Genomic DNA, 20235 nt, shown 5'->3' on the forward strand with positions numbered 1-20235 from the left:
GGGATGGAACGTTCAAGACATGCCGAGGTTCATTCTTTTCATTTGAGACCGTCACCTTATCCTTTGTTAAAACCGTCATGGAAGGCGCGTCCTGTTTCGTTGACTGACCTCTAATGTCAGCAGCCTCCTCCGCATCCGCCTCGTCCATAATTAACTCGGACGAGTCTTCGCTGGTCCCAGGTCCGGCAATGCTAGCGTAGGTTCGTGCACACTGGTTGTCTTCATGCCCGAACCGTCGGCAGGTTCCGCAGCGAGGAACCCGGCACTCTTTGCGGATGTGACCCGTACTCCGGCAGCGTAGGCACAACGGGGGTCTGCCTGGCACAATGACGAGCGCGAGCTCACCGCTAACATTGAGCTGATGCGGCAGGTCGTCGAGCTTCATGCCAGCTTTCAGCTTCAGCGTGACGAGTCTAGTTGTAGAGCCCTTTTCCAGCATACCTTTAACACGCCAGCGCTCCCGGGAAACGTCTGACACCTTTCCGTACGGCGCAAATGCAGCACGAACATCTTCATCTGGCACGTTGTGAAGTAGCCAGTGAAGCTTGAGTCGCACGTCCTGGTTCGCCGGGTCAATCACCAAGCAGCGACCGTTTTTCACAGACAGCTCACCTACACTGACAATCTTGTTGACGGCTTCAGTATCCTTGAGAGTGACGGCCCAGACGTGGCTCATCCGATACGCCCCCATAGCGATAACATCGGGGATTAGCGAGTGTTGTGCTAAAGCATCCCGGAAATCTTCCACCCGGTACGGGCGGGCCCTGATATCGGCGTGCAAAAAAACGGTATTCAAAACAAACCGACCTGTTGGAAGTGCAGGCAAAACGACCTGGTAAGTGTTGTCCTGTTCAGCAGTCCTGTTACCGCGGCCTGACATGGCCGCTGAAGCCGCTCCTGAGGAGCCCTGCATCCTGCGTCCGTTCACTGGCGTGGCCGGAAGCAGAATCCCCCTCGGCCACGCTACCTTTGATTACAGCTACTACAGCAGGTGGATCGAAGTTACGTGACAACAATACACGATAAAACAATAAGAGAAGTACTGTGGCTCCGAATGGCGGCAATGCGTGTCGAGTGCTGAACCCTAGGGTATGGGTGCAGCTGTTTGACCGAACGAGCTGCATACGTACGCTGTCGTGTAAGAGACATTGGGTGAGAAAATAAAAAGGTATTGGTAGCGGTGGGGTCGAACCCACGCCTCCGAAGAGACTGGTGCCTAAAACCAGCGCCTTAGACCACTCGGCCACGCTACCTTTGATTACAGCTACTACAGCAGGTGGATCGAAGTTACGTGACAACAATACACGATAAAACAATAAGAGAAGTACTGTGGCTCCGAATGGCGGCAATGCGTGTCGAGTGCTGAACCCTAGGGTATGGCTGCAGCTGTTTGACCGAACGAGCTGTATACGTACGCTGTCGTGTAAGAGACATTGGGTGAGAAAATAAAAAGGTATTGGTAGCGGTGGGGTCGAACCCACGCCTCCGAAGAGACCGGTGCCTAAAACCAGCGCCTTAGACCACTCGGCCACGCTACCTTTGATTACAGCTACTACAGCAGGTGGATCGAAGTTACGTGACAACAATACACGATAAAACAATAAGAGAAGTACTGTGGCTCCGAATGGCGGCAATGCGTGTCGAGTGCTGAACCCTAGGGTATGGCTGCAGCTGTTTGACCGAACGAGCTGTATACGTACGCTGTCGTGTAAGAGACATTGGGTGAGAAAATAAAAAGGTATTGGTAGCGGTGGGGTCGAACCCACGCCTCCGAAGAGACCGGTGCCTAAAACCAGCGCCTTAGACCACTCGGCCACGCTACCTTTGATTACAGCTACTACAGCAGGTGGATCGAAGTTACGTGACAACAATACACGATAAAACAATAAGAGAAGTACTGTGGCTCCGAATGGCGGCAATGCGTGTCGAGTGCTGAACCCTAGGGTATGGCTGCAGCTGTTTGACCGAACGACCTGCATACGTACGCTGTCGTGTAAGAGACATTGGGTGAGAAAATAAAAAGGTATTGGTAGCGGTGGGGTCGAACCCACGCCTCCGAAGAGACCGGTGCCTAAAACCAGCGCCTTAGACCACTCGGCCACTTTTTTTTTTTTTTTTTTTTTTTCTTTATTGCCTGACTTTGACACAAATACACCGCACTGGAACTCAGAACAACATGAACAAAGGAATAATATATGTACACCAAACTAGTTCGCGTTGCCTAACCCCCACTGAGGGGCAGGCATTGTCATGTTAAAATTCCTTGAGCACCGTCAAAGGTTCCAGCTTTGACAGCCACTCAGGAGCACATGGTTGCAATTTAATCACTTCGAGCCATCGCTGCACACTTTCGCGGAAATACATGCGGGCTGGCCGTGCATCTGGATCGCAGTGATAACCAGCCATTCGTGCGCGCCATATACTGTGGAGGCACATTAACATAACCTGGTCTAACGGCATATCATCATGTTTATCCAATGGTAAATACCTAATGCCATGGGAATCAAGTGGCAACTGCTTTTTTATTGTCCTTTGCAGAACATCCCACAAATATACCCCCTCCCAGCAATGCAAAAATACGTGATCTATTGTCTCTGGCTGTTTGCAGATGAGACATTGGGCCCCCCACGGTAGGAACATACCCTTTTCCTCCATAAATGATTTTACACACAAAGTACCGGTATGTAGCATAAAGAAAAACGTTTTAGCTCCCGTAGCAACTTGCATTTTCTTTACGCGTTTTAATACATTACTTCCTGTGCCTCCATAGTATAAAGCTCGGTACAAGGGCACCGGGAACACCATTTCACAGACATCCTTGTATAACGTTCTCCTGTTAACATTACTTAAATACTCTTTCGAAAAACGTGCGCTTACGAATTTCACGCTCACAACAATTTCCCTAAAGAATCCAAAAACAGAGCCCGGCATACATTGAGTATAAACTACGAAATCAGGCAACGCTCGACCAAGTCTTTGTTGACACACTGTGCGCAGGAATGGATCACTGGCATCCCTAAAAAACATAAACCGGTTGACAATCTGTCGCACAAACAAATGACCCAGACCAAGCCCCCCATGCTTCACCTGCCGGAACAAATTTGTCCGACTGAACCTCTCCCAACTCGAGGCCCAAACAAACACCGCAAAAACTCGATGCAATTTTTGCACATTTACACGGGAGCAATGCAACACTTGCATTACATACCATAACTTACTAATTAAAAACAGGTTGCAAACTGCGGCTCTTGCAAATATTGATAATTGAGCGCTTTTCCATTTCTCCGCTTTTTCACGGGTTTCTCTGACCTGCTCTAGCCAGTATGGCTCGCTTTCCTTGTAGAATTCCAAGGGCACACCCAAGTACTTTGCAGGCGTTGTAACCCACGACACATTAGCGAAAGTGTCGGGGGTCAGCTGCCATTCTCCGTGCCAAAATCCCAGGCACTTACCCCAGTTAACTTTACTCCCTGTGACTTTGCTAAAATGTTTTACCACATCCACTGCCCTCTTTATACTCTGCTTATTCACACAAAAAACCGCAACGTCGTCTGCGTAAGCCAGCAATTTGACTTCTGACTCCTGCAGTCGAAAACCATCAATGTCATTGTTTTGTAGGATGCTTAAACACAATGTTTCAATATAAAGGCCGAACAAAAGAGGGCTGAGGGGGCAACCTTGGCGCACCGAACGTCGTACGTTGATGGGGGCCCCCAGTGACTTATTGACAATTAATCTCGTAGTGCAGTCACGGTACGCCAAGGCCACTCCCTCTCGAATAACAGAGCCGACATTAACATAGTCTAATATACTGAACAGAATAGTATGTGCCACACAATCAAAAGCTTTCTCCAAGTCCAACTGCAGTAACGCAACACATGCATGAGTTGCATCGCAGCATTCAAGCACACTTCGCGCTTTGTGAATGTTCTGAAAGATAGATCGCCCTTTGATACCGCACGTTTGGTGAGGGCCCACTAGTTCGCATATAACCGTTTGTAATCTGCCAGCAAGTACCTTCATATAAATCTTGTAATCAACGTTTGTCAGAGCTATGGGCCTGTAAGACGACAACTGCCTAAGCTTATCTGGTTGGTCAGTTTTCGGAATAAGTACTGTGTGCGACGATCCGAAAGACGCAGGCAGTGCCTTCAGTTCATACGCATCATTAAATAAGGCACACAACAAAGGAGATAGCTGTCCCTTGAACGCTTTATAAAAAGCCGCACTCAGGCCATCAGGCCCGGGTGATTTCCCTGGGTTTAAATTTTCTATTGCCTGCTGCACTTCTTGTTCGCTTATTGGCCGCTCCAGTCTTTCTTTTTGTTCTTCATCAATTTTTGGCATCGCGTCAAGAAAGGATTCTTTAAAACGGTCCAAATTAACCTCTCGGGACGAAAATAGCTCTTCATAATACTCCCGGAAAGCTTTCGCGATTCCTTCGTTATCGGTTTCTGTGCGTCCTGCCCAATCTACCTCTGCCACGTGATTTCGCCTTGCATTTGCTTTTTCTATTCCCAACGATCTTTTTGTCGGCGTCTCATCCATGGCCAATTTTTCCGCTCTCGCACGCACCAGTGCTCCGCGATAACGGTCTTCGTCATTCAGTTGAAGTCTTTGCTTTATTTTTCTAACGTCGTCCATGTATAACCCTGGCGTGTTACACTCCAGGGCTAACAATTTATCTAGCAAAGATCTTAAATGCATTTCATTTTGTTTTTCTTGAAACCGTATGCAGCTGGCTTTTTCTATAGCTTTGATTTTAATTTGTTGCTTACAGAGTTCCCATTCTTGACCCAGTTCGTGGGTGTCCTCCTGACAAATCTTACCAATTTCTTCTTCTACTAGTCTCGTGAATTGCTCGTCATTCAGCAGTTTATTATTTAACTTCCACAATTCCCAATTAAAACCGCTACCTCCCTTTCTTGTTCCAATTGTACACTGAACCATGCAGTGATCTGAGTACGTTACCGCCAAAACATAATACTCCTGGCATTTTGGGGCCAGTTCTGCGGACACATAAATCCTGTCAAGGCGGGCGTGGCTAGCACCCTGAAAATGAGTATACTGAACCCGTCGCTCGCTCGTGAGACACTCTGCAACGTCTTCCAGTGCAAACTCGTCAATCAAGCGCGAAAGTACCTCTGTGCTACGATCCCTAAATGTACGATGGCTAGTTTTGTCACCGGAGCTCAGTACACAATTGAAATCTCCCAGAAAGACAAGTTGCTTATCCGTGTTTAAATACCCTTCAACAAAATCAAACAAAGCAGCCCTCTCCTCAACTATCGTAGGTGCATATATACAAACAGCACGCCACTCAGCCGAGCAAAAACTAAAATCGAGGACCACACCCCGACCCGACTGAAAAGAAGCATGCGACTGCACTACAAGACCCGGCAACTTCTTCACAAACAAGACGCATCCAGCAGAAGTACCGACTGCATGGCTGACAACTGCGTAAAACCGCGACGTGAAACGTTGCACCATGCCCTCGGTCTCTTGTTCACCCTCGACTTTTGTCTCTTGAACTCCAAGTATATCGATGTCATTTTCATTTAAAAGGCGCAGGACTTGGCTCTGCTTCCTTTTCGCTGCTAGACCTCTCACGTTAAGGGTCGCAATCTTTAGTGACAGTTCATAAGCCATTTTCTTAGAGTGAAAAGAGGCCAAGAGCATGGTGCTTACCTCTCACGTCTAGCATGGCGCTAGACGCTTTCGTTGACACCAGAGCCATGAGGTTGGACTGGCAGACCTTGTGACAGGGGCGGCTTTTCGGCAGCTCTCCTGTCCGTCGAGACATTTGGTCTTGGTTTGAAGGTCGCCCTCCTCCCTATTGGCGTTTTTATCGGCGGCTCGTCGTTGCTAGCTGCCTCTGCCTTGCTTAACTCACTTGTGCTCTCGTCGTGGGCACGCTTCGCAGGGCCTTGGACGTTGGTCGCTCGGCCGCTGCTCTTTTCAAGGGTTTCCTGTCGGCCCGCAGACTCCGGAAGTTCAGTTTTTGAGCTCTCGGCATCGCTCACCCTTTCTTCCTCTGACGGTCCGTTGTTCGGTAGCGTGACTTCCTTGTCTGGCCTACTGATTATCTCATCACCGCCCCCCGGGGGCACTAACATGCCTTTAGTTGCTGTTAGCTTTTCAGCTTCTCCGACCCCCTTTGCGGCCTCTTCTGTCTCTGCGACATCCATTTGGAGCTCCGTCATGTCCGCCCTCGCTGTCGGTGCAGTGGCCACTGCATACGTCCGTACGCAATCTTCCTCGGAGTGGCCAAAACGCTTACATGTCGAACACCGCGGAATTTTACATTCCCGGCGCACATGACCGGTCCCGCGGCAGCGCAGGCACTGCATTGGCCGCCCAGGCACCACAACAAGGGCCAACTCCCCTGCAACTCTTATCTGATGAGGTAGGTCGTCTATCTTCATCCCTGGCTTCAACTTCAGGAGTACGGCTCTCGTTGTTGAGCCCTTTTCGTGAACGCCCTGGACGCGCCACCGCTCACGGGTAACTTCGGTCACCTCACCGAAAGCCCCAAAAGCAGTTCTGATATCCTCATCCGCCACGCCATGCAACATCCAGTGGAGCCGAAGCTTCACCTGTTGATCCTCCGGGTCAATGATGATACACCGTCGGCCTTTCACTAGAAGCTCTTTGAAGGCTAGCAGCCGCTTGGTTGCTTCAGAGCTGCTCAAGGTCACCGCCCAGACATGGTTTATTTGGTAGGCCCCCAAGGCCACCACGTCTGGGAGCGTACCAGTCTTGGCCAGGGCGTCCCGGAAATCTTCAACCCTGAAGGGTCGCACTCGTACGTCGCCGTGCAAAAAAACTGTGTTGAAAACAACACGTCCGGTGGGCAGATGCGGCAAAATGAGCTGATATTCCTTATCATCGTTTGCGTTAAGCCTGTTACCGCGGCCAGCCTGGGCCGCAATCGCCGCTCCGCCGGAGCTCATGATTCACCGTCCGTACACGCAGGTGGCCGGAAGTAGAGAACGTAGACCACTCGGCCACGCTACCTTTGATTACAGCTACTACAGCAGGTGGATCGAAGTTACGTGACAACAATACACGATAAAACAATAAGAGAAGTACTGTGGCTCCGAATGGCGGCAATGCGTGTCGAGTGCTGAACCCTAGGGTATGGCTGCAGCTGTTTGACCGAACGAGCTGTATACGTACGCTGTCGTGTAAGAGACATTGGGTGAGAAAATAAAAAGGTATTGGTAGCGGTGGGGTCGAACCCACGCCTCCGAAGAGACCGGTGCCTAAAACCAGCGCCTTAGACCACTCGGCCACGCTACCTTTGATTACAGCTACTACAGCAGGTGGATCGAAGTTACGTGACAACAATACACGATAAAACAATAAGAGAAGTACTGTGGCTCCGAATGGCGGCAATGCGTGTCGAGTGCTGAACCCTAGGGTATGGCTGCAGCTGTTTGACCGAACGAGCTGTATACGTACGCTGTCGTGTAAGAGACATTGGGTGAGAAAATAAAAAGGTATTGGTAGCGGTGGGGTCGAACCCACGCCTCCGAAGAGACCGGTGCCTAAAACCAGCGCCTTAGACCACTCGGCCACGCTACCTTTGATTACAGCTACTACAGCAGGTGGATCGAAGTTACGTGACAACAATACACGATAAAACAATAAGAGAAGTACTGTGGCTCCGAATGGCGGCAATGCGTGTCGAGTGCTGAACCCTAGGGTATGGCTGCAGCTGTTTGACCGAACGAGCTGTATACGTACGCTGTCGTGTAAGAGACATTGGGTGAGAAAATAAAAAGGTATTGGTAGCGGTGGGGTCGAACCCACGCCTCCGAAGAGACCGGTGCCTAAAACCAGCGCCTTAGACCACTCGGCCACGCTACCTTTGATTACAGCTACTACAGCAGGTGGATCGAAGTTACGTGACAACAATACACGATAAAACAATAAGAGAAGTACTGTGGCTCCGAACGGCGGCAATGCGTGTCGAGTGCTGAACCCTAGGGTATGGGTGCAGCTGTTTGACCGAACGAGCTGCATACGTACGCTGTCGTGTAAGAGACATTGGGTGAGAAAATAAAAAGGTATTGGTAGCGGTGGGGTCGAACCCACGCCTCCGAAGAGACTGGTGCCTAAAACCAGCGCCTTAGACCACTCGGCCACGCTACCTTTGATTACAGCTACTACAGCAGGTGGATCGAAGTTACGTGACAACAATACACGATAAAACAATAAGAGAAGTACTGTGGCTCCGAATGGCGGCAATGCGTGTCGAGTGCTGAACCCTAGGGTATGGCTGCAGCTGTTTGACCGAACGAGCAGCATACGTACGCTGTCGTGTAAGAGACATTGGGTGAGAAAATAAAAAGGTATTGGTAGCGGTGGGGTCGAACCCACGCCTCCGAAGAGACTGGTGCCTAAAACCAGCGCCTTAGACCACTCGGCCACGCTACCTTTGATTACAGCTACTACAGCAGGTGGATCGAAGTTACGTGACAACAATACACGATAAAACAATAAGAGAAGTACTGTGGCTCCGAATGGCGGCAATGCGTGTCGAGTGCTGAACCCTAGGGTATGGCTGCAGCTGTTTGACCGAACGAGCTGTATACGTACGCTGTCGTGTAAGAGACATTGGGTGAGAAAATAAAAAGGTATTTGCAGCGGTGGGGTTCGAACCCACGCCTCCGAAGAGACTGGTGCCTAAAACCAGCGCCTTAGACCACTCGGCCAATTTTTTTTTTCTTTATTACCGACTTGGCAACTACAAAGAACGATGTGAAGTCGCATGGAATTAAATACACACAAGTCACTTTCTGACAGCTTTCTTGTGATAGAATGGATTGAGTGACGTGAGCTTGTCCAAGACTGGCAGCCATTTCGAGGGTTCAGATTGCCCTCCGAAAACATCACGCGTGTACATTGTACTTTCAACAAAATACTGATGGGCTGGGTGTACGACAACATGCACCTGGCGAACATCCATTCGCGTTCTCCATATGCTGTGCATACACAAGACAGGTAATAAATCACTGGGCACTTCTCCTGGCTGGGCGCATGGAAGGTAGCGTATGCCAAACGGCGTTATTGGTAAGTCCTTTTTAATAGTACGCGGTAGCACGTCCCATACACAAAAAAAAAACCGCATCGTGACAATGAAGGAAAATATGCGCTATGGATTCCAGCTTTTTGCAAATTAAACGGTCAGCAGACCACGGCACAAAAAGGGCTTTGCTTTCCAGCCATGGCTTCACCGGAAGAGTGCCGGTATGCAATTGAAAAAAGAAAGATTTAGCGGACGATCTGAAGCGCATTCTTTTCACTCTTTTCAAGACGTCCCGCTCCGGACCCAAAGCATATACAGCGCGATAAAGAGGCACAGGTAAAAGGGTTTCCAACAAATCTTTGTAAAGCCGTTTTCGCGTAACAGTACACATATACTCATTTGAAAATCTCGCCTTCACTCTTTGGAAAGACGCGACAACTTCGCGAAGAAAAGCACTTAGAGCCATTGGCCCTGTAGACATAGTCGAAACTACATATTCCGGCCGTGAATCACGCAATCGCACTTGGATTACCGTTCTAAGAAAAACATCGCTTTGTTCGCGCAAAAAAAAAGAGCCTGGTTACAATCTGCTTTAAGTATAAATGTGACAATCCCAGTCCACCGTTATGCACCGTATGAAACAGATTGCATCGACTGGTACGCTCCCATGTTGAAGCCCACACAAACGTGGCAAATACCCTATGCAGTTTTTGAACAGAACTTCTTGACATAGATAACACTTGCAGGATGTAAAAATTTTTGCAACTAGGAACATATTGCAAACGGTAACTCTTGCGAACATAGAAAGTTATGTCCTCCCCATTTGTTTGTTTGGGTTTTCACTTGCTCAATTTCACCGGAACAACATTCCTTGCTTTCACGGTAATGCTTTAGTGGCACGCCAAGGTAATTGCCTGGCGTTATTGTCCATTGCATACTGAAGAACAGTTCAGGCGCGTATTGCCAGTGTCCATGCCAAAATCCTAAACACTTTGCCCAACTAATTTCACTTCCACTTGCATTGCAAAAAGCAATGGCTTCTTTTACAACTTCTTGCACGCTCTCATGGTCCGTAAAACAAACCGCAATGTCGTCCGCGTATGCCAAAACCCGAACTTCACTTTGAAGAAATCTATAACCACGTATGTTTGGCCTTGTAAGCAATCTTAAACAGAAAGGCTCCAGACAAAGCGCAAACAAAAGGGGAGACAGAGGACAGCCCTGCCTTACTGACGACTGAACAGGTATAAAATCGGTTAAATGCTTATTCACGACCAGTCTCGCTGAACAGCACTTGTAAACCATTTTCACGCCATTTGGAATCACGGAACCAGCATTGACATACTCTAAAACAGAGAACAATATTTCATGCAAGGGTGGAAGAATGGGCTAGTTGGTAAATTATCTTGGAAATCAAACTAGCGCACTTCAAAACAAACGCCACGTGCAAACTCAGCAGTTATCAATTCTTTCACGCCCACTTTTCGTACATATATATTGTGTCACTCTCTAATAAAAACCAGTTGAAGTCAGCGCTGTGTTGTCGTTCTCTTCCTGTGTCTTTGTTTTGAAGTGCGCTAGTTTGATTTCCAAGACAATATTTCATGTACCACTTTATCAAATGCTTTGTGGAGGTCTAATTGCATCATGGCTACGTGGTCATGCATCGCGTCACAGCATTCGAGAACACTCCTTGCTGCGTGTATATTAGTAAAAATGGTCCTTCCTTTTATACCGCATGTCTGATGTGGGCTTACAAGAGAAGTAATTACACATTGGAGTCGTCGCCCTAATACTTTCATGTAAATTTTATAGCCAACATTCGTTAGACTTATAGGACGGTAAGATGCTACAGACTGAAGCTTAACTGGGTCATCTGTTTTCAGGATTAGTACAACGTGTGACATTCGAAAAGACTGAGGAGGTAAGTTCTTTTCGTAGCATTCACTTGTAACTCTTTCCAGTAAAACAGCCATTTCAGTTTGAAAGGCCTTGTATATGGCAGCACCATGACCATCGCCATGTTTGTGGAAGAAATGACTCGCCTATTCAACCGGGCGGATCCCTCCATTTCGGAGGTAAAGAAGGTGCCCTACCTTATGCAAGGCGTCAAGGAGCAGTTGTTCCTTGGCCTTGTACGTGACCCTCCACGTACTGTTGCTGATTTTACGAAAGAAGCAACAAGCATCGAGCGTGCCTTCAATCAGCGATTTGTACATTTTGATCGCTCAGCGAACATCGCTGCCGTAGACTTCCGCTTGCCAATGACCGGGAACGACAGGGAAGCCCTTCGCGAACTTATCCGAAGCATCGTGCGCGAAGAGCTGCAAAAGCTGCCCTCTCTCGAACAACATCCACGTGTTGGGGGCATCTCGGATATGGTGCGCGAAGAGCTCCGCCAAGCAGTGCCATCAGTACCGTCACCCCAGCCGCCTGCGCCACAGATCATGACGTACAGCGACGTGTTGCGTACCCCTGCGCCTGAACAATTGGCACCCTGCAACCCTGCTCCTCCCACACACCCTCCACCCCAATATCCAGTTTCGACTGGTGTGCCTGAAGCTCGACCACCCGTTCGCAAAGCACACGCGTGGCGCACGCCGAACAATCTGCCTTTGTGCTTCCACTGCGGCGAAGCCGGTCACATTCTGCGCCACTGCCCGTACCGTTCGGATGGGCTTCGCGGATTTTCCCCGGATTCCCCTCGGCCGCGCTATGGCGAACGACCTCGGGACATCGACCAATACCACAGCGACCACGTCCCACCTGCGTCCCTCCAGCGACGCCAGTCCAGGTCACCACCGCAGAGACAGTTTTCAACTAGCCGCCGTTCTTTCCTCAGGCAGTCCCCAAGTCCGCACCGGGAAAACTGAAGACGGCGACCCTCGGGGGTAGGGCCGCCGTCGATGGACACTACGACCAACATCCTCAGCTCACCGATTCGATCACACATACCGACCTCCGACCCTTCGCTCCGATCAACAATTCGACCACTTTTCAACGATCGCCGAAGCTTTCCTCCGACGCCCCCAATCGACGCACCGCACGACCAACGAGTCCGACGGCCTCCCGACGATCACAGAAGCTTACCTTCGACGTCGTAATTCGACGCAACGAACGACCCGTCAGCCCGACGATCCCTGACACGCCGCACTTTGTCGACGGTGCGCTACATTCCGCCGAGATACCGATCGTCGTTGATAACCACAACACGACTGCCCTTGTAGATACCGGCGCTGAGTTTTGCGTTATGAGTTATGGCCTTGCTACCATTCTGCGAAAAGTCCTGACTCCTTGGCACGGAGCCCCGATAAGGACAGCCGGAGGGCACGTGGTAACGCCGCTCGGAGTGTGCACCGCTCGCGTCGAGATTCACCACGTAACTTTCTCGTGCTGCTTTGTTGTGCTAGCAGAGTGCTCCAAGGACCTGATTCTCGGCCTTGATTTTCTTAGTGAAAACGACGAAATCATCGACCTCCGTGACTTCATGGTGATGTTTTCCACTCACTGCGCAATTTCCGACGAGTACAGACAGCACAGCGACGACTACACAGAAAGGCCAGTTTTCCGAGTGTGCGACGACCATGTCACTCTACCTCCACGCACCAACTTGTTTGTTACAGTGCAGTGCGACAACCTTTCAAGGCCTCAAGGCTTCGCGGAAACGGACGTGAATTTATTGTTGAGCCTACAAGTCTGCGTCGCTCGGGGTGTCTTCGACTTGAAAAGTAAACGAACTGAACTACTTTTAACGAACTTTAGTGCCGAATACCGCCATTTACCGCAAGGTACAGCTATCGCTTATTTTGACGAAGTCAGTGCGCCATCCGCCCATTGCGCCCTTTCGCTGGCCAACGAGAACCCCCCCCCCCCCCCCCCCCCCCGAGAGCAATGGACATACTGTTCAAACTGACGTGAATCCAGCTTTGTCTCTTATCCAGAAACGCCGCCTTCAAGCAATTCTGGACACTTACCGTGACTGCTTTGCCGTCACTTCCAAAGCGAAACAGACGTCAGTAACCAAACATCGAATTATAGTTGATCCCACCGAGCGCCCTATCCGCCAATACCCCTACCGAGTATCGCCGAAAGAACGAGAGGCTATTCGGGCGCAAGTTGATGAAATACTCCGCGATGATGTGATCCAGCCGTCCACAAGCCCATGGGCATCACCAGTTGTGCTGGTCGCTAAAAAGGACGGAGCACTCAGATTCTGCGTCGACTATAGGAGGCTTAACAAAATTACGAAAAAGGACCATTGCCTCGAATCGATGACTCGTTTGACCGACTTCGCCACGCCCGATACTTTTCATCGCTCGATCTACGCAGTGGGTACTGGCAGATCGAAGTCGACGAACGTGATAGAGAGAAGACCGCATTCATTACTCCTGACGGACTGTACGAATTTAAGGTGCTTCCATTCGGTTTGTGTTCCGCTCCCGCAACCTTTCAAAGAATGATGGACACTGTCCTAGCCGGCCTGAAATGGCAGACGTGCCTCCTCTACCTTGCCGACGTTCTCATTTTCTCTGCGACCTACGAAGAGCACCTCAAACTATTGACGGCCGTGCTAAATGCCATCCGCGGGGCCGGACTCTCATTAAAACCAGAAAAATGCCACTTTGCATTCCAACAGCTGAAGTTCCTGGGTCACGTCGTGAGTGCTGAGGGAATTAGCCCTGATCTAAAGAAGACGGCTGCCGTAGCTGCTTTCCCGACCCCCACTGATAAAAGTTCCGTACGTCGGTTTTTGGGCCTCTGTGAATATTACAGGAGATTTGTACACGACTTCTCCCGAATAGCGGAACCATTGACTCGTCTAACAAAGGACGACCAGCCTTTCATCTGGGCCGACGAGCAGCAAAGGGCCTTCGAGGAGCTTCGCAAGCGCCTTCAAACAACGCCCGTACTTGGCCACTTCGACGAGGAGGCCGACACAGAATTGCATACCGACGCCAGTAACGTTGGCCTCGGTGCAGTTCTCGTTCAGTGGCAAAAAGGCGTTGAGCGGGTGATTGCTTACGCCAGCCGCACCCTGTCTCGTTCCGAAGCGAATTATTCCACTACAGAAAAGGAGTGCCTTGCTGTTGTGTGGGCGGTAACAAAATTTCGGCCGTATTTGTATGGTCGGCCGTTTAGAGTGGTCAGCGACCACCACTCACTCTGTTGGTTAGCGAACCTTAAAGATCCTTCAGGCAGGTTAGCCCGCTGGAGTCTCCGCTTACAGGAGTTCGATGTCACTATTGCGTACAAGTCCGGCAAGAAACACAGTGACGCTGACTGCCTATCCCGAGACCCTATTCCGTGTTCTTCAAGTGAAACAGACGACTCCGTCTTTTTCGGCGCTCTCTCGACGCCAGATCTCGCTCAACAGCAGCGAGACGACACCGAACTGCGGCCCCTCATCGATTACCTCGAAGGAACCGACTCATCGCCGCCTCGCCTTTTCACGCGTGGCCTGTCGTCGTTCTGCTTGCGTGACGGCGTCCTCTACAAGAAAAACTACGCTTCCACAGACATTCAGTATCTGCTGGTTGTCCCAACGCCGCTCCGTACCGACGTTTTGCAGGCATGCCACGACGAGCTTTCTGCCGGACATCTCGGTTTTTCGCGCACCTTGGCACGAGTACGACAAAAGTACTACTGGCCCAAGCTTGCCGCTATGGTTCAGCGCTACGTTAGGACGTGCCGTGATTGCCAACGTCGGAAGATACCACCTGTCAAGCCGGCCGGCCTGCTGCAGCCTATTGTTCCTCCGCGAGTACCTTTTCACCAAGTCGGTATGGACTTGCTCGGGCCATTTCCTACGTCATCATTGGGCAACAGGTACATTATAGTCGCCACAGATTATCTAACCCGCTATTGTGAGACGAAAGCTCTTCCCAGCGGCACGTCTACTGATATTGCGAACTTTTTCGTCTTTAATCTAGTCCTTCGTCACGGTGCCCCTGCGATCGTTTTAACTGACAGAGGCACGGCATTTACTTCAGCTCTAACCCAGGAAGTGATGCGGCTCAGTGGCACTTGTCATCGCAGAACAACAGCTTACCACCCTCAGACGAATGGCCTTACTGAGAGACTCAATAAGACCATCGCCGATATGCTATGTACGTCGACGAAGATCATAAGAACTGGGACCAGATACTACCGCATGCAACATTTCCTTATAACACCGCAGTCCAGGAAACGACCCGCTTTACACCGTTTCGTTTGGTGTACGGTCGCGAACCTGTCACCATGCTGGACACAATGCTACTGCCACATGTTGCCCACCCATTGATTGCCGGTGCCGACCAATTCGTCCAGCATGCCGAGGCTGACTTATCCAGGTGACGTATTGGAATTTAATTCTCCGATAACGGCCTCAATTTCCTCGGAAGTAATACTTGCTTCAAGTGTCTGCGCAACTTCGTCTTCCAATCTTGGCATCAGCGACAGAAAGTCTTTTCTGAAGCGTTCAATGTCAGGTGTTTTCAGGCTAAACAATTCCCTGTAAAATTCTACAAACGCCCGTTCAATCGTTTTTTTTTTTTTCGAGGTAACTACGTTCTGATAGCAGATTTCTTTTATCTCTTTTGACACTGCGTACCTTTTTTCATCACTAAGTGCCCTTTTTGTGGGCATCTCTCCGAGCCACAATTTTTCGCTGCGTGCCCTTATCACCGCACCGCGATACTTCTCTACGTCTATAACCTCAAGTTTGGTTTTTATCTCTTTTATATCTTGGGCGAACAAGCCAGGCGTAACGCTCTCCATATTAAGCATGTATTCAAGTGTGCTACGAAGCTCTTTTTCTTGTTCTCTTTCTTTGCGTCGAAGAGTGCATGCTCGGTCAATAGCAGCTATCTTTATATCGCACTTAAACTGTTCCCATGCTTGTATAAAATTAGCGTCACTTTGTAACATATGCGTAATATATTCTTTCACATTAGTGACAAACTCTTCATCCAGCAGCAGTTTTTCATTAAATTTCCATACCTCCCAATTGAAGTTTGTTGCCTTACTTTTCATGCCTAAAGTAATCATTACAAGGGAGTGGTCACTAAAGCTCATGGCAAGTGTTTGATATTCCGAGCACAAGGGCACACAATCAATGGAAACATATATTCGGTCCAACCTTGGATGACAGCTACCTTGAAAGTGCGTGAACTTTGCTTGGCTTTCATGCGTCAGTATACAGCCAGCATCTTCAAGCTCTGCCTCATTAACAATGACATTAAGTAACTCTGCACTCTTGTCACGAAGGACACGGTTTGTTGTTTTATTTTCCGGTCTACAGACACAGTTCAAGTCGCCAAGAAGGAGAACACGCCTCTCATGTATTAGGAAGGATTTCATATAGTGAAAAACCTCTTCGCGCTCAAACGTTCTAGTCGGCTTATAAACGCAGATCACTCTCCAGTCCAATCCAGAAAAACTGAAATCGCATATCAATAGCCGTCCACTCTCACACGAGAACACAGACTGTACACACTCTATGCAATTTCGGATGAAAATCACACATCCCCCCGATCTTCCAACCGCATGACAAACGCAAACACTATATCTAGAACGATATATTTCAGCCATTTTATCTGTTTGTTGTACGCTTTTCATTTTGCTCTCTGGAACTGCTAGCACATCAATTTCATTTTCCAGCAGAAGGCGGTTCAGCTGCTGTTGTCTCCGACGCGTTGACAGCCCTCTCACATTTAGCGTGGCTACGCGCAAGCTAGTGGATAAATTGGTCGCCATTTCAAGAAATTATAAATCGCGAAACATTTCACTCACATCTCTTCTGCAGAAAGACAGCATTGCGGTTGATCTGATGCACGGGATGACCATTCCTCCGTTTTGGCGAGTCCGTCCATCGTTCCAAGCGCTGCTCCCGATCATGGACCGGGCTTGTAACGTCTCGACCGAAAGGGTACCCCCCCCCCCCCCCCCCCCATGACGGAGGCACAGGTGACAGTTTTCTGCGGTCTGGAGGCACGTTTGGCCTTGGCTTGAAGGCCGACCGGCGAAGGGGGGCCGCTTTCAGTGGAGGCTGACCGTTTCCTGCTCCTCCTTGCGTTGATCCCTCGTTGAAACTGTCTTCGTGCACATGCTTCACAGGCAAGGTAGAAGCAGCTGGTATCTCAGCTTCCGTGTCTCCCTGTTCCTCACTGTGTTGTGTAGTCGAAGCTGGGCTTGCAAGCACTGGCATTACCGTCTTCTTTCGTGGGTGTCTCGGTCTCAGTGACATTTGACAACGGAACTATCAAATCTGATTCACAGTGTTCTTTCAGAGCAGGGGTCTTCTCAGAGGATTGTTCTTTCTGTTCTGCATCCTCAGTGATTCCACTACTAGTTTCCTCGGCGTCCACTGTGTCCATCAAGTGCTCGCCTGCCACTTCCCTCGGCACGGGGCCTGCAACGTTGGCATACGTGCGCACACACTGGGACTCGTCATGGCCGTAGCGACGACACAGCCCGCAGCGCGGCACACGACACTCACGACGTATATGACCTTTCCCGCGGCACCGGAGGCAAAGCGGGGCTCTGCCTGGGACGTGGACGAGTGCGACGTCCTCGGCGACCCGAAGCTGATGCGGCAGGTCCTCAATGGTAACGCCCACTTTGAGCTTCAGCATGACTGTTCGAGTCGTTGAAGCCTTGTCGACACACCCTTGCACTTTCCACTTGTCTCTTGATATTTCAGTCACTTTTCCAAAAGCCGCCAACGCCGCTCGCACATCATCGTCGTGCACGCCGTGAAGCAGCCAGAAAAGTTTTAACCTGATGCCTTGGTTACAGGGGTCAATGACCATGCATCGGTGCTCCTTCACTTCAAAAGCTTCGGCTTGCAGAATCTTCGCTTTCGCCTCTTCACCTTTAAACGTTACCGCCCACACGTGATTCATTTGATATGCCCCGAGGGCAACCACTTCCGGCAGCAGTGAAAGACGAGCGAGGGAGTCTCAAAAGTGCACCACCCGGTACGGCCTGGCTTGTATGTCGCCATGCAAAAAAACAGTATGCAAAACACTCAAACCTATAGGCAGATGCGGTAGAACCAGTTCATAATCCTTGGCAGGCCTTTCCGTACTCCTGATACCACGGCCCAGCTGGGACGCTGCATCCGCTCCTTAGGAGCCCATGATAAACACGTCCATCACGTTTGTTGGCCGGAAGTGGCAATCGGCCACGCTACCTTCGAATATGGCTTCTACAGCAGGTGGATTCAAGTTACGTGACAACAATACACGATAAAACAATAAGAGAAGTACTGTGGCGCCGAACGGCTGCAAAGCGTGCCGAGTGCTGAACCCTAGGGTATGGCTGCAGCTGTTTGACCGAACGAGCGGCATACGTACGCTGTCGTGTAAGAGACATTGGGTGAGAAAATAAAAAGGTATTGGCAGCGGTGGGGTTCGAACCCACGCCTCCGAAGAGACTGGTGCCTAAAACCAGTACCTTAGACCACTCGGCCACGCTTTTGTTTTTCTTTAATAAATGAATTGATACAAATACATCAGTACAAGATCGTGGTTGCCATGTCCCTTGGCTGACAACCGTGTCTAATGGACTTTCATTACCACAAGTTCGCCCATCAGACTCAAGACCTCCTCCGAAGCGTCTTGCTGCTTCAAAATTTCTTTTAGTTTATACACTTGTTCAATAAAATAATCACATACAGATCGTGCATCGACATCACAGTGTCTATAAGCCATCCTACTCCTCCAAATACTGTGAAGGCCCAATAGCATGATGAGGTCATACTGAAAATCATCATTAACAGTCGTCAAGTACCGAATTCCACGTGGCGTCAATGGCAGGTCTTTTTTAAGTGTCCTTTGTAACACATCCCAATAAAACACCGCATCCCAACAATCCAGGAACACGGGCTCAACTGTTTCAGATTTCCTACATAGTAGACAGTTTGAGCCCCAAGGTACAAAAAGGCCTTTTTCCTCCATCCATGTTTTGACTGGGAGGGTTCCTGTATGCAATTTAAAAAACAATCTTTTTACGCCCGGTGCAACAGTCATGTTTTTACCTTGCTTGAGCACGTCTTTCCCTGGGCCTTCACAGTATAAGGTTCTGTACAATGGAGCTGGGAACAATTGTGAAATAAGATCCTTGTACAGCCACTTAGGTGGTACCGTCGCTAAATACTCTACAGAGTACCGCACGCGCAAAAACCTGAACGACAACACCACTTCTCGCAGGAAGCGTGACACAGCGTATCCCCGAGCAGAGCATGAAGAGACTATAAACTCTGGAATTGCACTGGATAGCATGATTTGCATAAAGGTTCTCAGGAATGCATCTTTTTGGTCACGTAGGAAACAAAACCTTAAAACCATCTGCCGCACATATAGATGCATTAGAGACAGCCCTCCGTCTTTAATTCGCCGAAAGAGATTATCTCTGCTAATTCGTTCCCAGTTGGACGACCAAATGAAGACCGCAAATGCACAATGGAACCTTTGTATACTGATTCGAGCACAATACAATACTTGAAGTAAATACATTATTCTTGCCACCAAAAAGGCATTGCATACAGTCGCACGGGCGAAAGTAGAGAGGTTACGTCCCATCCATCCTTTCGTCCTTTCCCGTATTTCTTCCGCTTTTTCATTCCAGTAATTCGTATTTTCCCCGTATTTGTCCAATGGGTCTCCCAAATAAACTCCGGGCTTTGTAGCCCATCTTACTCCACAGAACATTTCCGGTTCCTCTTCCCATTCCCCGTGCCAGACTCCGAGACTTTTCTTTAAATTAACAGCACTACCAGTCTGCCTGCAATACCTTTGTGTTACTTTCAAAGCTTCCGAAACGCTTTCGCGGTCTTCACAAACAAGCGCCACATCATCAGCGTATGCCAATATTTTCAATTCGCATACTCTCAGCTTAAAATCACTCTTATTGTTTTATCGTTTTATTGTGTATTGTCGTCACGTAACTTGGATCCACCTGCTGTAGAAGCCTTATTCGAAGGTAGCGTGGCCGAAATGACACTCGGCCACGCTACCTTCGAATATGGCTTCTACAGCAGGTGGATCCAAGTTACGTGACGACAATACACGATAAAACAATAAGAGAAGTACTGTGGCGCAGAACGGCGGCAATGCGTGTCGAGTGCTGAACCCTAGGGTATGGGTGCAGCTGTTTGACCGAACGAGCTGCATACATACGCTGTTGTGTAAGAGACATTGGGTGAGAAAATAAAAAGGTAT

The 20235-nt window shown here is 49.4% G+C and overlaps 8 non-coding genes across 8 annotated transcripts; all 8 read right to left on the reverse strand.

Annotated features, from left to right (window-relative positions):
• Positions 1-1172: 1172 nt before the first annotated feature.
• Positions 1173-1253, reverse strand: TRNAL-UAG (transfer RNA leucine (anticodon UAG)). The gene has a single exon. It is a non-coding gene; the product is annotated as a tRNA-Leu (tRNA).
• A 204-nt stretch (positions 1254-1457) lies between these two features.
• Positions 1458-1538, reverse strand: TRNAL-UAG (transfer RNA leucine (anticodon UAG)). Its single transcript has one exon. It is a non-coding gene; the product is annotated as a tRNA-Leu (tRNA).
• Positions 1539-1742: 204 nt separating this feature from the next.
• Positions 1743-1823, reverse strand: TRNAL-UAG (transfer RNA leucine (anticodon UAG)). Its single transcript has one exon. It is a non-coding gene; the product is annotated as a tRNA-Leu (tRNA).
• A 5398-nt stretch (positions 1824-7221) lies between these two features.
• TRNAL-UAG (transfer RNA leucine (anticodon UAG)) lies at positions 7222-7302 on the reverse strand. Its single transcript has one exon. It is a non-coding gene; the product is annotated as a tRNA-Leu (tRNA).
• A 204-nt stretch (positions 7303-7506) lies between these two features.
• On the reverse strand, positions 7507-7587 carry TRNAL-UAG (transfer RNA leucine (anticodon UAG)). The gene has a single exon. It is a non-coding gene; the product is annotated as a tRNA-Leu (tRNA).
• Positions 7588-7791: 204 nt separating this feature from the next.
• TRNAL-UAG (transfer RNA leucine (anticodon UAG)) lies at positions 7792-7872 on the reverse strand. Its single transcript has one exon. It is a non-coding gene; the product is annotated as a tRNA-Leu (tRNA).
• A 204-nt stretch (positions 7873-8076) lies between these two features.
• Positions 8077-8157, reverse strand: TRNAL-UAG (transfer RNA leucine (anticodon UAG)). The gene has a single exon. It is a non-coding gene; the product is annotated as a tRNA-Leu (tRNA).
• Positions 8158-8361: 204 nt separating this feature from the next.
• TRNAL-UAG (transfer RNA leucine (anticodon UAG)) lies at positions 8362-8442 on the reverse strand. Its single transcript has one exon. It is a non-coding gene; the product is annotated as a tRNA-Leu (tRNA).
• Positions 8443-20235: the final 11793 nt, after the last annotated feature.

This window comes from Amblyomma maculatum, chromosome 1, assembly GCF_055883805.1.
Source record: "Amblyomma maculatum isolate TAMU_Amacu chromosome 1, ASM5588380v1, whole genome shotgun sequence".
Lineage (NCBI taxonomy): Eukaryota > Metazoa > Arthropoda > Arachnida > Ixodida > Ixodidae > Amblyomma > Amblyomma maculatum.